Source organism: Lissotriton helveticus, chromosome 8 (assembly GCF_964261635.1).
Source record: "Lissotriton helveticus chromosome 8, aLisHel1.1, whole genome shotgun sequence".
Lineage (NCBI taxonomy): Eukaryota > Metazoa > Chordata > Amphibia > Caudata > Salamandridae > Lissotriton > Lissotriton helveticus.
This window is the reverse complement of record NC_136069.1, coordinates 43,563,174-43,575,452: the sequence shown is the minus strand read 5'-3', so window position 1 is coordinate 43,575,452 and position 12,279 is coordinate 43,563,174. Positions and strand designations below refer to the sequence as shown.

Here is a 12,279-nt window from a genome sequence, read left to right as displayed (position 1 = left end):
CTCGCAATCAGGCTACGATAGGACATGAATCAGTGCAGTGTTTTCGGAAGGCAGCCATTATTGTCTGAAATGAGTTATCTAGTGACTTGATAGCAATAACACCTGCGATGCTCTGCATGCATTGAGCAACAGAACAGTCATATCTCCCCACGTCAAGTTCATGTCCTTTGACCTTTTACTCATTTTGTCTTGATCTTCATTCTGGGATTCATGAGAAATGTGTTAAGAAGTACATCCAGATACAAAACTGTTTCATCTATAGTAGCAGTTAAAGGGGTTCTAGAAAAGGGTTCAGAGAGAAGTCCTTGTCACTGGTACACCTTAGTTTTCTGATCAAAGCTTTAAGTCAACACAAAGTGCAATCAAAGAATTGCAGTTCTGGTTCAGCTGACTTACACCAAAAACACTAACAATTGAAAACAATGAATTACAAGGCTTAAAGCCAAGGACTTAAAAGTGTTCCTGTTACACCAAGGCATCTGGTACTCTGGGGTAAGAAGCAGAGTTACAAACAGATTATGGATGGAATGCAGAGCAAATCAAACATTCACCCCCAGTCAAGAGATCTGGGTTAAATCCATTGTTCTTTTGCTCACCATATAGCCCCAGTTTAGACCCAGCCATATGCAAATCAGTTTTCCTCATGGGAACTGTCCAACCATAAATGCCAAGCCAGGTCCTCCCTGGACCGGAAACAAGAATCATGGGTCCGGTTTTGGGGCATCATTCCTCATCAGCCCGGCTAGCTTGAATCCAGTGGCACAGTGAGCCCAGGACCCATGTCTGGGCATACCCGGCGCAGTTCGGGCGAGAAAGCAAAAGACACATATATGATGGACGGAGTGTAGAGCAAATCAAACACTGCCTCCCCCAGTCAAGAGATCTGGGTTAAATCCATCATTCTTTTGCTCACCATACCACCCCAATTTTGACCCAGCCATATGCAAGTCAGTCCTCACCATCTTCCTCATGGGAACAGTCTAGCCCGTACCACTGGATTCAAGCTAACCTGGCTGATGAGGGGTGAAGCTCTGAAACCGTTCCCAGGATGCTTGTTAACGGTCCAGGTAGGACATGGCTTGGCAGTTCGGGCTGGACTGTTCCCCTGAGGAGCAGGGTCAAGACTAATTTGCATATGGCTTGGCCTAAACTGGGCTTGCATGGGGAGCAAAGGAACAATGGATTTAATCCAGATCTCTTGAATGGGGTGAATGTTTGATTAGTTCTGCATTTCGTCTATCATCTGTGTGTCTCTTGTTTTAATATTCTGAGGGGTGCATGGAGCAGTGTGCATTAAGGTTATGCCAACAGCAGAACCATTCTCATCTTGCTCCAGTCTTCTTGTTGCCACTGCTTTTTCTTTTCCGTCTGATTTGCAGGTTTAAAGTGGTTTTAGTCCTTCATTATCATATGACAGGTGATGTTTTTAATACCCTTTGAGCCCGCTTCCTTGCCCGGCCTTCACCCTCTGACCCCTGCTGACACACATCTACAAAACCATCAACTGCATGAGACAGCTAATCGATCAGTGATTTAGGTCAGATGGGGGAGGTTCATGGATGTTTGTGCTCAGGGGCCAGTACCTGCTCTTACCTGTACTGACCACAGACCACAACAAGCATTGGCATAGCCAATAGGTCTCGCTTATGGGACCGTATAAGTATTTAGTTATGCAGCAGAGTATCCTTGGAGCAACAACACCAACTGTTGCATGGCTAAAGACTTCTAAGGTCCCAAATGCGAAACTTATTGGCTATGCCAATGCTTGTTTTTCAGGTTTTAGGTCCTGGTCAATGTTTAACCTGTGGTCTGGGGTGGTCTATGGGTCTGAAACCCCTACTGTGGTTATCCACGAAAGCTTAAGATTTAAGAAAATTTGATATTAACATATTAATAAACTGCTTCTTAAGGTATTAAGATGTGTAATAGTTTGATTAAAATTTGTTCTGTAATTTTGAGTACTGTTTTCAGGTGCAAATCTTCGAAATTGCTAAGGCTGGGGTTCCACTCCTCCCAATAATGACTCGGAGGCCGTTCCGGGATTCCAGTTATGATTATAGGGGCCCACGGAAGTCAAAGGTTTAAGAAACACTGTTTTAGAGCACCAAATGTGCAGTCGTTAGCATGCGTTGTTCTTTTTAAGTCTCTCTAACGGAACAGACGTTCAAGAAATACAAATACCGTCAGGCACGTGGCTGATGGGAGACTGATGCATACAGTAGCAAATCAGACCTCAACAATTAAAACCGCAGCCTATGAACAACCGTCAGAGGTTGGCCAATGCCCCGTTACCAAGGCAGAGCTCCCGGAAGGAGTAGGACGCTGCTGGATGGCGGGAGGCGGTGCGTGAGCTGTGCTGGAGGCAGGCACAGCCACGGTGGTCGTGAACCTTTGAGGAGACGCAGAGGTTCCCAAAGTGACGCCATGTAGAAGGCACAGAGCCGCGACCTACATACAGAAGGTAGGGCAGGCGCGTGGCGGCCCCCACTGACAGGTAAGGACAGTCTTAGCTTCCCATAGACCTGAGCCCCCTACCTCTTCGTCATCCTGTTGGAGCTTAGGAACTGTGGCAGGGATTTAAAGGACATCTTTGAACCATAGCCCCCAGCCTTGTCGTCAAGCATTAATGCTCTCTACCAGATGGTTTTCCTCTCTCCACCACCCTTCGCCCACTATCATTCCTTCTTGCGCTGGAAGGAATGTGCTGTTGTGGAATAAAAAGGGGACATCTGTTTTGTTTAAGTTAAAGTTAAAGTTCTTTACCTTTGTTAAGCTGCATTGGGAGCCGATAGGTCTCGCTCTTGGGACCTTACAAGTGTCTATATATGCAACGGTGGAGTTAGTGAGATATAGTAGTAGAGTTAGTTAGTGTGATAGAGTGTGAGAGTGAGTTAGTGAGACAACGTTTCAGAGATAGTGGACGTTTTTTGGAGACCTAGTTTGTCATTGAGAGTGAGTGAGTTTGTTAGTAAGCGTTTGTTAGTGAGAGTCTGTGAGTTATTTATTTAGTGTTAGAGTTGTAGAGTTAGTTTTTGAGAGAGAATCGGAGTGTTAGTTTGTGACATAGTTTGGTAGATTTATTTTGCTCGACTGAATGGGAGAGTTAGTCAGTTATTTAAAGTGATTGTGAGAGCTATTTATTTATAGAGAGAGAGTGGAATATGTAGTTAGTTATTGCGAGTACTAGAGTAATTTATTTAGTGTTATAGAGGTTGGTAGAGTTAGTGAGTGAGACATAGTAAAAAAAAAAAAGATTCATACGTTCTTATATAGCGCCCTTCACCGCTTTGGGAACCCGTCCTGGCTTTTCCCTGCGAGATAACCCCTACTGGACATCCCCAAGGTGAAAGCCAGGCATCCCATCGCAGTGGGGCTGTTGTGGAGATTAAGCAAGCTATTGCCCAGAGTTGCAGAGTGTGAACCCATGATTCGAGTAGGCGCCGAGGCGAGAATTATCGAGTCCGTGGACATTTTTGAGCTCAAGACCCTGCCGCGTCGGGAATTGAACCCTGGTCTCGGGTCTGACCTCTGCATCTGGGTCTGCCTCCTCTAACCGGTGAGCCACACTTCTCCTAGTGGGTCAGATAGTTATTTAGTGAGAGAGAGTTGATGATGGCAGTGGTTAATTTGTTAAAGAAAAAATGCTGGTGCTCTTATTAGGAGGCAGCTTGCACTAGAACATTTCTCCTGCTAGCGCTCCCTAAAATAGAATCCTGTGATTCTGGACAAACCCCTTAATCGTTATCCCAGTGCGTAAATGAATGTGTCATTAACTGGTGCTTCTGAAAAGCGATGGTGTTGTTGATTAAGTGCTGAGAACTGTATACCACTAAATTATATTAAGCTCTAGACGGCACCTGTTAAGATGTGCGTTATTGTGCAACACCACTTTTTCTTTAACAAACTAAAAACCTGAAGCTTTGCCAAACAGTTGATTTACAGTAATCCTATTAAGAAAGAGTCGTTAAAAAGACATTAAAATACATAATGCCTTGACTAACAGGAGGACTGAACTCTTCATTAAAAGTAAATAATGCACGATCCGGGGTACGATTGCGCAAAGTTAAGGCAAAAACCTCAACATTACAGTAAATGTTCTAATGTAGGACGCTTACAGGACATGGAGTTATATTTGTAACGTGTTACCCACACGGCGTAGCAGTGAATCCCACCAAGCAGAAATTCATGTATCAATGAAACAATTAAAATCCAAACAAACCTGCAACTCTTTTGCATACCCTTTCCCGTCAGCTAGTCTTACTTTTTGCACTGATTGAAATTATATTTTGCATGAATGCTGCTAACTAGAAATTAAAGCGAAACCTACAAGTCCATGGTTGATCCTTTCGAACAACAGACGGCTAATCTTCCAGCTGCACACCTCCATGATTCGCGAATAACTTGAGAAGCACAGCAGTTTTGTGGAGAGGGAGTCATTACGGTCATCCGATTGCCTGGCGGCGACAGCTCATAATTAAGCTGACGCATTCTGAACAATTGTTTGCCTTTCGCAGGGGCTGTTGTCTTGCAAGAAGCTTTTTGGCGACAATGGAGTCTTGATTGCCAAGTTACAAGTTAATCACCACTGTCACCGGCACTGCAACGAGCACATGATTTTAAAAATGCACGGACTCTATTTAACAATAAGAAAACGGAACGCTTTGAGCACAAAAGCATGAAGGAAACATGAAGCTGACTAAGAGGGATGTGGAGAAGGGAGGGGGGAGTGAGAGCAGAGAGAGAGAGGGGGGTGATAGCAGAGAGAGAGAGAGAGAGAGGGGATGGAGGAGCATTGTAAGGCTTAATGAGCCATTACAAAATCCAGATGGCAGCTGGGTACGCCCAAGCGTGCGTACCCACACGCCGGCAAAAGCCTTAGGTAGCACTTTTAAAAGCCAGTTACTTAACGTCTTGCAGAGCAGCACATGCGCCGGCTCAGGCGAGACCTAAAAAGGATCCCCAGCTGCCTCAATTAATTCACTAAAATCTGCAAGGGGATAATTTTTTCTCTGCCCATGTCTAGCTATCTTAGCAAAGGCCAGCTCTGTCTGGCGCCAAATGAATAGAGCAGTTTCGCTCATGAGATGACCTAATTAGTGAAATAAAAAGTCTCCCTTGTTTACTGGTTTGGGGTTAATGTATCACAGTAAACACACTACAGTGGGACCATTTTAAAATCCCGAGTAAATCATCTTCCTGGCCCGGACCAGGAAAACACAGAGGTCTAAAGCCGATACAAGCCCTGCAGCCATCACCGAGACTGCCCCAGGAATCCAGACGAAGGACATGAGCCCCGCATCCCAAAACTGAAAGTGCCGGGGTCACGGACACAAGGATCACCGGCACACTGTGGAAATACCTGCTCGTCCACCCGCCTCGCCACGTCTGCGGTATCCATCACCAGACAACCCTGGATGCTCGCAAATATTCTCTGCCCCTGCCGCCAGCCTAGACTCACGGGTAATCGGCAAGGAGGGAGTGAAGACCCGAACGAAACCGATAGTTCCTGGGTCTCACAAGCTCCCTCCACAGCTAAGACTCAGAAGATCGCCTGAGTGCCCCAGCTGCCCTCGCTGACAAAGGAGCCCAGCACAAAGCACACAGCCCCCGACCCATACGGCGGACCTCGAAGGAAAAAACAACAAATAAAAGAAAACACATTTTTAAAAAACAAACTCCACCTCTTGCACCGGATGAATAAACATCTACAAGCACCCAAGACAACAGAGACTCACACAGCCCCCCGATGCCTGACTCCAAGATGGCCGTCCCGCCCAGCAACTAGCTTCCGGACTGGTCACACCACTAAAAGTACCAAGTAAGTACCTGCAGTCAATCTCCCAGTGGGGCGCGCCCCTCCCCCGCCTGCATAGTAACACCTGAGCCTACGCACTAACCACGAGTGGGTAGCATCCTCCACCAAACGCCGGTGCCTGATCTGAAGATGGCTGCCATGCCCCCAAATCGGCAAAACAACTAAACCATGCAGCCACGAAATCCCATCCCAACTGCACATTGGGCATATGAGGATAAGAAATACATCCTCCAACACTTAACTAAAAAGTGCCTCAAGCAAAATTACTCAAACACGTCGAGTCCTGGCGGTGACACAGCTTCCAATTTCGAATCTACACTTGAAAAGGTAACCACAGGAACAGCCGAGACGGTGGGATAGCGAGGACGGCCGGGAAAAGGCCCACAAGAGCCTCAACATCTGCCCCATCCTCTACTCTCACGACACACAAGACAGGATCCCAACTAGTTGCCGACCTCGCTCTGTAGAAAACTCTATTTAATCTGCCATCGCCCCCCAACTAATCTGCTGGCGGGGTGCCAGACTAGAATACTCTGAAAGTACACCCTATTTAATCTGCTGGCGCCTCACATTAGAATACCTACGCGGTCCCAGACTGGATCCTAAGACACCGACTGCTCGCAAACATCAAGTCCTGATTTAACCCCTCGGGATCCCTCAGTCACAGATCGTGGACAACTGTTGTTACCCGCAAAGCAGCGTGACCATCCCTCGCCACAACCTGTCACTACCCTCACCTATCCTGAGGAGTGGAGCTCTCCGGTGCCACGCGTCCACAATGCCCTCTGCCACGGTAATGCACACTGTTCCTTCCTTCTCCAACCTTACAGCGCTGCATGCCCTGAACTGCCTCACGATCAGTTTCCCGCCTAACCTCTCACCTAAATCGAAAAAGAATTTTAAACAAAAACTGATCAGACAGCACCCAGAATCACCCTTCGCTAACATCAACCACTGCTTTTCTGAAGGAAAAGTAAAAATAGACCTTCTCTTTCACACCGAGAGAGAACAAGTATGGAAATCCACTCTTAGACCGCAGCTCAACATCTCAAAAACCACCAACACTCCACATAGCTGCAAATTCTCACTCCCATACCGCTCAAGGTGCACTGGAAACACCACAGTAACCATCTACACCAACGGCACAGTCCTGATACAAGCCAGCAACGACAATCTAGAGTCTTTCGATGCCCTTTTCCCCTATATCCGAAATAACCCCCACAAACGAACCCTACCCCAACCCCCACACCCCCGTTTCCCCCTCCAGAAGAACCGGACATGCCAACGAACCCTACCCCGCTCCAGTAATCCCCAGCAACAACACACGCCCTTCTCTAAGCGGCATCCACCCTACCACCCCCTGGGAGAACAGGACCCTTCCACCTCCCCCAGACGGCTCCCACCGCCACCTGCCACCTACCACCCAAACATTCCCCATCAACCCCACTCACCCACCACCACATGACATCCGCCTCACCACCAACAAAGGAAACAGGAACCCTTTTCCTCTCGCTTTAGACCCCAGCTCTTACAGGCACGCACCCACACCCGCCTCCAGCCTCCCTCCCACACCAAACCTCTATGAGCAACTTGAACACCAACTTCACCGAATGCTCGGGCAATATAGCACCTGAACCCCAGCTAGTCCCCCCACCCCATGACAGCCGCCTCCTCCCCACAGAGAACAAGACTCAACCACCCGAACCCACTACGAACAACCAGAACACAGACCTCACCAAACCCAACAAAGATCCCACTCCCCAGCAAGACCCCTCGCCACTTGACATCCCGCCCACTCCCATCAAGAACAAGACCCACCTTCCCCATATCCTCAGCACCCATCCCCACTCTCCATCGGCCGGCTCCCTCCCCCACCCCAGTCACCTGCCGGCTCCCACCTCCACCCCCGCCAATCCTCTACGTAACCCCAAACTACCCGATTGCCACCTCCCCAAACCTCCAGGCAACATTGAACACACGCTCCTACAAGACCCCTGCAACCTTGCCCTCACTGTCCCGCCCAGACCCCACACGGACAACACACACAAAACAAGGCGATCCAACCCCCAAGACTCTCTCCCCCCGGACCTAGAACCAACAACTCAATCACCACTAGGCCTCCCAGTACCCCGGTCTCCTCCCCCCCAGACCCAACAATCCCACCCAGATCCAGCCCCGTTATCGGAATGACCTCAAAACTGAGCAGCGTCTCTCCAAGCTAGAAAGCCATATGGCAACTATTATCCAGGGGGTTTCCTAGCCAACCTCAGGGAGCCCCAGCATGCCCACTCCTCCACCCTCCACACACAACAAAGACCGTCTGTTGTCCACAACGGGGATGGGTAGCCAACCCCATCACCCCTCGGGCTCAGAGACCCAAAAGAACCTCGCCTCCTCATACGACAATCCGTTAGCTGCCTCCCCCCAATCCAAAATCCAGGTGATCACTGGACTGGGAAGAGTCCAAGCCCCTCCTAACTCACCCAGACCGCTGTCCACCCGAACTAGCATCCCCACAGCACCACTAACGAAAAAACTCAAAGCAGAGACATCCCCCACTAACTGCATGCTCATAAACTGCAGATCAGCTATCAAACACGCCACGCAACTATCTGAATCCATCCTCACTCACAACATACACATTGCATTCATTACTGAAACCTGGCTCAATGACTCCTCCGCACCTCTCCTAGACACTCTCGTTACCCCAGGCTTCACTATCACCAACAAAGACAGAAAAGACCAAAGAGGAGGAGGCATAGCAATCATCCACAGAGACAATATTTCCATCTCGGAAACAGACTCCCTCAACTACAACACCTTTGAGTGCCTAACAGTCAACATCAACACAAGGAACAATAAAACACTAACCTGCAACCATATTTACCAACCCCCAGGCAACCCCACCACTTTGACCGAGCACCTTTCTGACCTGATCGCCCACTGCTCACTACGAGAGGCGAATAACCAAATTCTGGGAGACCTCAACCTACACTGGAATGAAGATAGCAACCCGCTAATTCAAAACCTGAGCGGGTTACTACATAACAACAACCTCTCGCAACACTGCACAGAAGAAACTCACAACAAGGAAGCAATCCTTGATGCCATTATCGCCAAACGTGACACAGTGAGGATAATCCACACCCTGCCCATAGACTGGTCTGACCACCACCTAATCCTCTTCCACCTCACTCAGCCAGTCACTCTACAACCCCCATCCAAGAAGCATCCAAATGGACCAGAAACCTTACCCAGATCAACATGACCGACCTGGAAGAAAAAGTAAATTCCCTCCTTTACAACCCCACGGGGGAGCTATCCACGACCGAACTCACTGACCATTACAACGCGTCGCTGACATCCATTCTTGACCAGATAGCTCCTCTGAAACAAAAAAAAACCAGGAACATCCCCTCAAGATCCTGGTACAATACAGACATCAACAACGAAAGGCGGCAACTCAGAGCCACAGAAAGACTGTGGAGAAGCAACCCCTCCACGAGCCTACTTGAAAAATTTCAAGCATCTCGAAGAAACTACAAAAAACATACACAAGGAAAAGTCGAAGTTTTTCTGCTCCGTCCTAGACAATGCAAAAAACAGGCCCAACGAACTATTCAAAATCATCAAACAGCAAACCGCCAAACCCCCGTAGCCTCTACTCAAGCCTCGAAAGAACTGTGCAAAAACTTTGCCAGCTTCTTTGAAGAACAAAATCTCCAAGATTGAGCTCTCACTTAACATCATCACCAACCACGCCTGCGTAAGCCTGCCTCCACTTCCAACCGAAAGCAGATGGAGGCACCTCATTAACACTTGGAAATCCTTCAATCCAATCTCGGAAGCCGAGGTTATCAATCTAATCTCCACCGCCAAACCCGCCTCATAAGTCCTTGATCCCATACCTTCTCAACTGACCAAGAAACTCAAACTCACAATAGCCCCATTCTGGTACAGAATGAGTAACAGCCCCCTGAGACATGGCATCATTCCGGATTGCCTCAAAGAAGGCCAAACAACGCCTTTACTAAAAAAACAGGCCTGGAGTCCACAGACCTGAACAACTCAGACCCGTCTCCAATCTCCCCCTCTTTTCCAAAATTCTCAAAAAATGCATCCTTTCACCACTGACTCAGCACATGGACAACATCAACCTTCTTGATCCCCCCCAATCAGGCTCCAGAAAATGCTACAGCATGGAGACGGCGATCCTAAACATCACAGATGATATTCGCAAGTCACTTGATAACAATCACTGTTGCCTACTCATTCTCCTTGACCTCGGCAGTCTTTGACAAGGTAGACCATCATCTCCTCATCAAGGCCCAACAAGAAAAGGTGGGTGCCGACGAGATGGTCCTCCGCTGGTTCACCTCCTTCCTCCACAACTGATAAAAAACAAAAACTTCACCTCCGACCTCCACCCCATCAAAAAAGATGTGCCACAACGTTCAGTGCTCTCACCGCAACTGTTCAACATTTACATGGAACCCCTCACCTCCATACTTAAAAATGTCAATATCCCCTTCCATCAATATGCTGACGACACCCAGGTCTATCTGGAAACTTCCTCCCCATATGACATCCTCAGACTAAACAACGCCAAGAAATTAATCACTGGCTATCTCCAAATCCCCTTAAACTTAATCAGGACAAAACAGAGATCCTCCTCATCTCCAACAAAGAAGAGCGCCCACACATTGCAGAATGGCTTAAAGCTCTGGATACTCTAAACGTCAACCTCACTAGCTAACTCCGTAAAATCACTAGGAATCATCCTTGACCTTAAACTGGACATGACCTAGCACATCAGAAATTCAGCAAAGACAGCCTTCCTCAAACTGAAACTTCTCTACAAGATTAAACCATTAATTCCCAACAAAGACCTGCCACCCAAGCACTGGTGCTATCTAGACTTGACAATGGGAACGCAACCCTCACCGGCACCGCAAAAACTCACCTAAGCTCCCCTCAAAACAACCCTTAACGCAGCAGCCAGAATGGTCACTGGAGTCAAGAAATACGACCACATTTCGTCTGCTCTAAAAGATCTAAAATTGCTCCCTATTGATCAGCGGGCGTACTTCAGAACAGCCTGCCTCACGCACAAAGCACTACACACAGGGAAGCCGGACTACCCAGCAGCCGTCAAAAGGGCAGGTCAGACAAGGAACCTCAGGAGTTCCAACTCCCTCCTTCTCATCCCGTTGAGAGCACGCAAGCAATCAACAGCTGCTAGATCATTCGTGGGAAATGCGCCCAAAATTTGGAACTCCATCCCAACAGACATCAGAACAATACCGTCCTTCACTAAATTCAAAATGCGCCTTAAAGCCCTCCTCCTCAACCGCTCCAACCCGAAGGGATAACGAATGCCTAACCCTACCCCCGCGCTGGCTCTGCTCCATCTGACCCACCACAACCAAAACTGAGGCTTCCCCAGGTCTCCTGAACTACCTCAACAAGCTCACCCCAAGACTCGACTACTACCTGTAGAATTTGCAGCACCCTTGAACTACCTCTACAATTGCATGCAACAAAACCTCCTCAGTACTCTACGACTACCTCAAGAATTTGAAGCACCCGTGGACTTCTGAACTTTTGTTTGAGACTGCTTTATTAAATATCTCCACTGAAACACTGTTTTAAAGCGCTCCGATACCCTCGGGTCAGGCTAGCGCTGTATAAAACTCAAAAAATAAATAAATAAATAAAAATACGAAATATTGTGTACAGGATTGCCACCTGGCCAGGGCTTTAACCAGGACGACCAGTTTTATAATCTCAAAGCCAGTAAAAATTGAACTTTTGTAAAATCAGTATTTTTCTCCCTTTCTAACAAATTCGTTAACATTGAATACAAAATTAAAATCCTCCAAAAATATCTCAACCTGCTCTTTAACTAACATTAATGCGAATCGAGGTTGTATTGAGCTCTTGTCCTTTCCAGGACCAGCCCCAGCTCAGGGGCCTTGAACCAGCCCCAGCTCAGGGGCCTTGAATCAGCTCAGGGTCGCTCTGGTCTCCTCTGCTTTTGACTCTACTATTCACAGTGAGACCCTCCTCCCTCCAGCCCTGAGAGTCTCTGCACACCATCACTCACTTGTTCTGGTTTCCTGACCCTCATTCCTCCGGTCCTTTCTTCTTCATTTTTTCCGCGTGAACCGAGACCCGAGAGCGGCTCCGAGGAAGGAGGAGGAACAGCACCGACAGCAGAGCAGGATGGAGACGGGGCGAGTGCGCAGGCGCGGAGATGAAAACACTGCATTCCGCGCATGCTCAGAAAGAACTGCTGTTCCGCGCATGCTCAGACAGAGTGATCCTTCCAATGCTTAGTTTCATCTGTACTGACAGCTCCAGCAGGGGGCGCCTCTTACCTGACATTTTATGCTTTTTTGCACTTTTATAAAGGCACAAAAAGGACCCAAAGGTATCAGAGTGATTTATATGAACCTCAGTTA

General features: G+C 48.0%; 1 protein-coding gene across 1 annotated transcript in view; it reads right to left on the bottom strand.

Annotated features, from left to right (window-relative positions):
• Window positions 1-12,041, bottom strand: part of LOC144772318 (uncharacterized) — a 429,171-nt gene extending 417,130 nt beyond the window's left edge. Inside the window, exon 1 of the mRNA XM_078656555.1 lies at window positions 11,922-12,041. The gene's annotated coding sequence lies outside the window, so the exon portion shown is untranslated. The remainder of the gene's footprint in view (window positions 1-11,921) is intronic.
• Window positions 12,042-12,279: the final 238 nt, after the last annotated feature.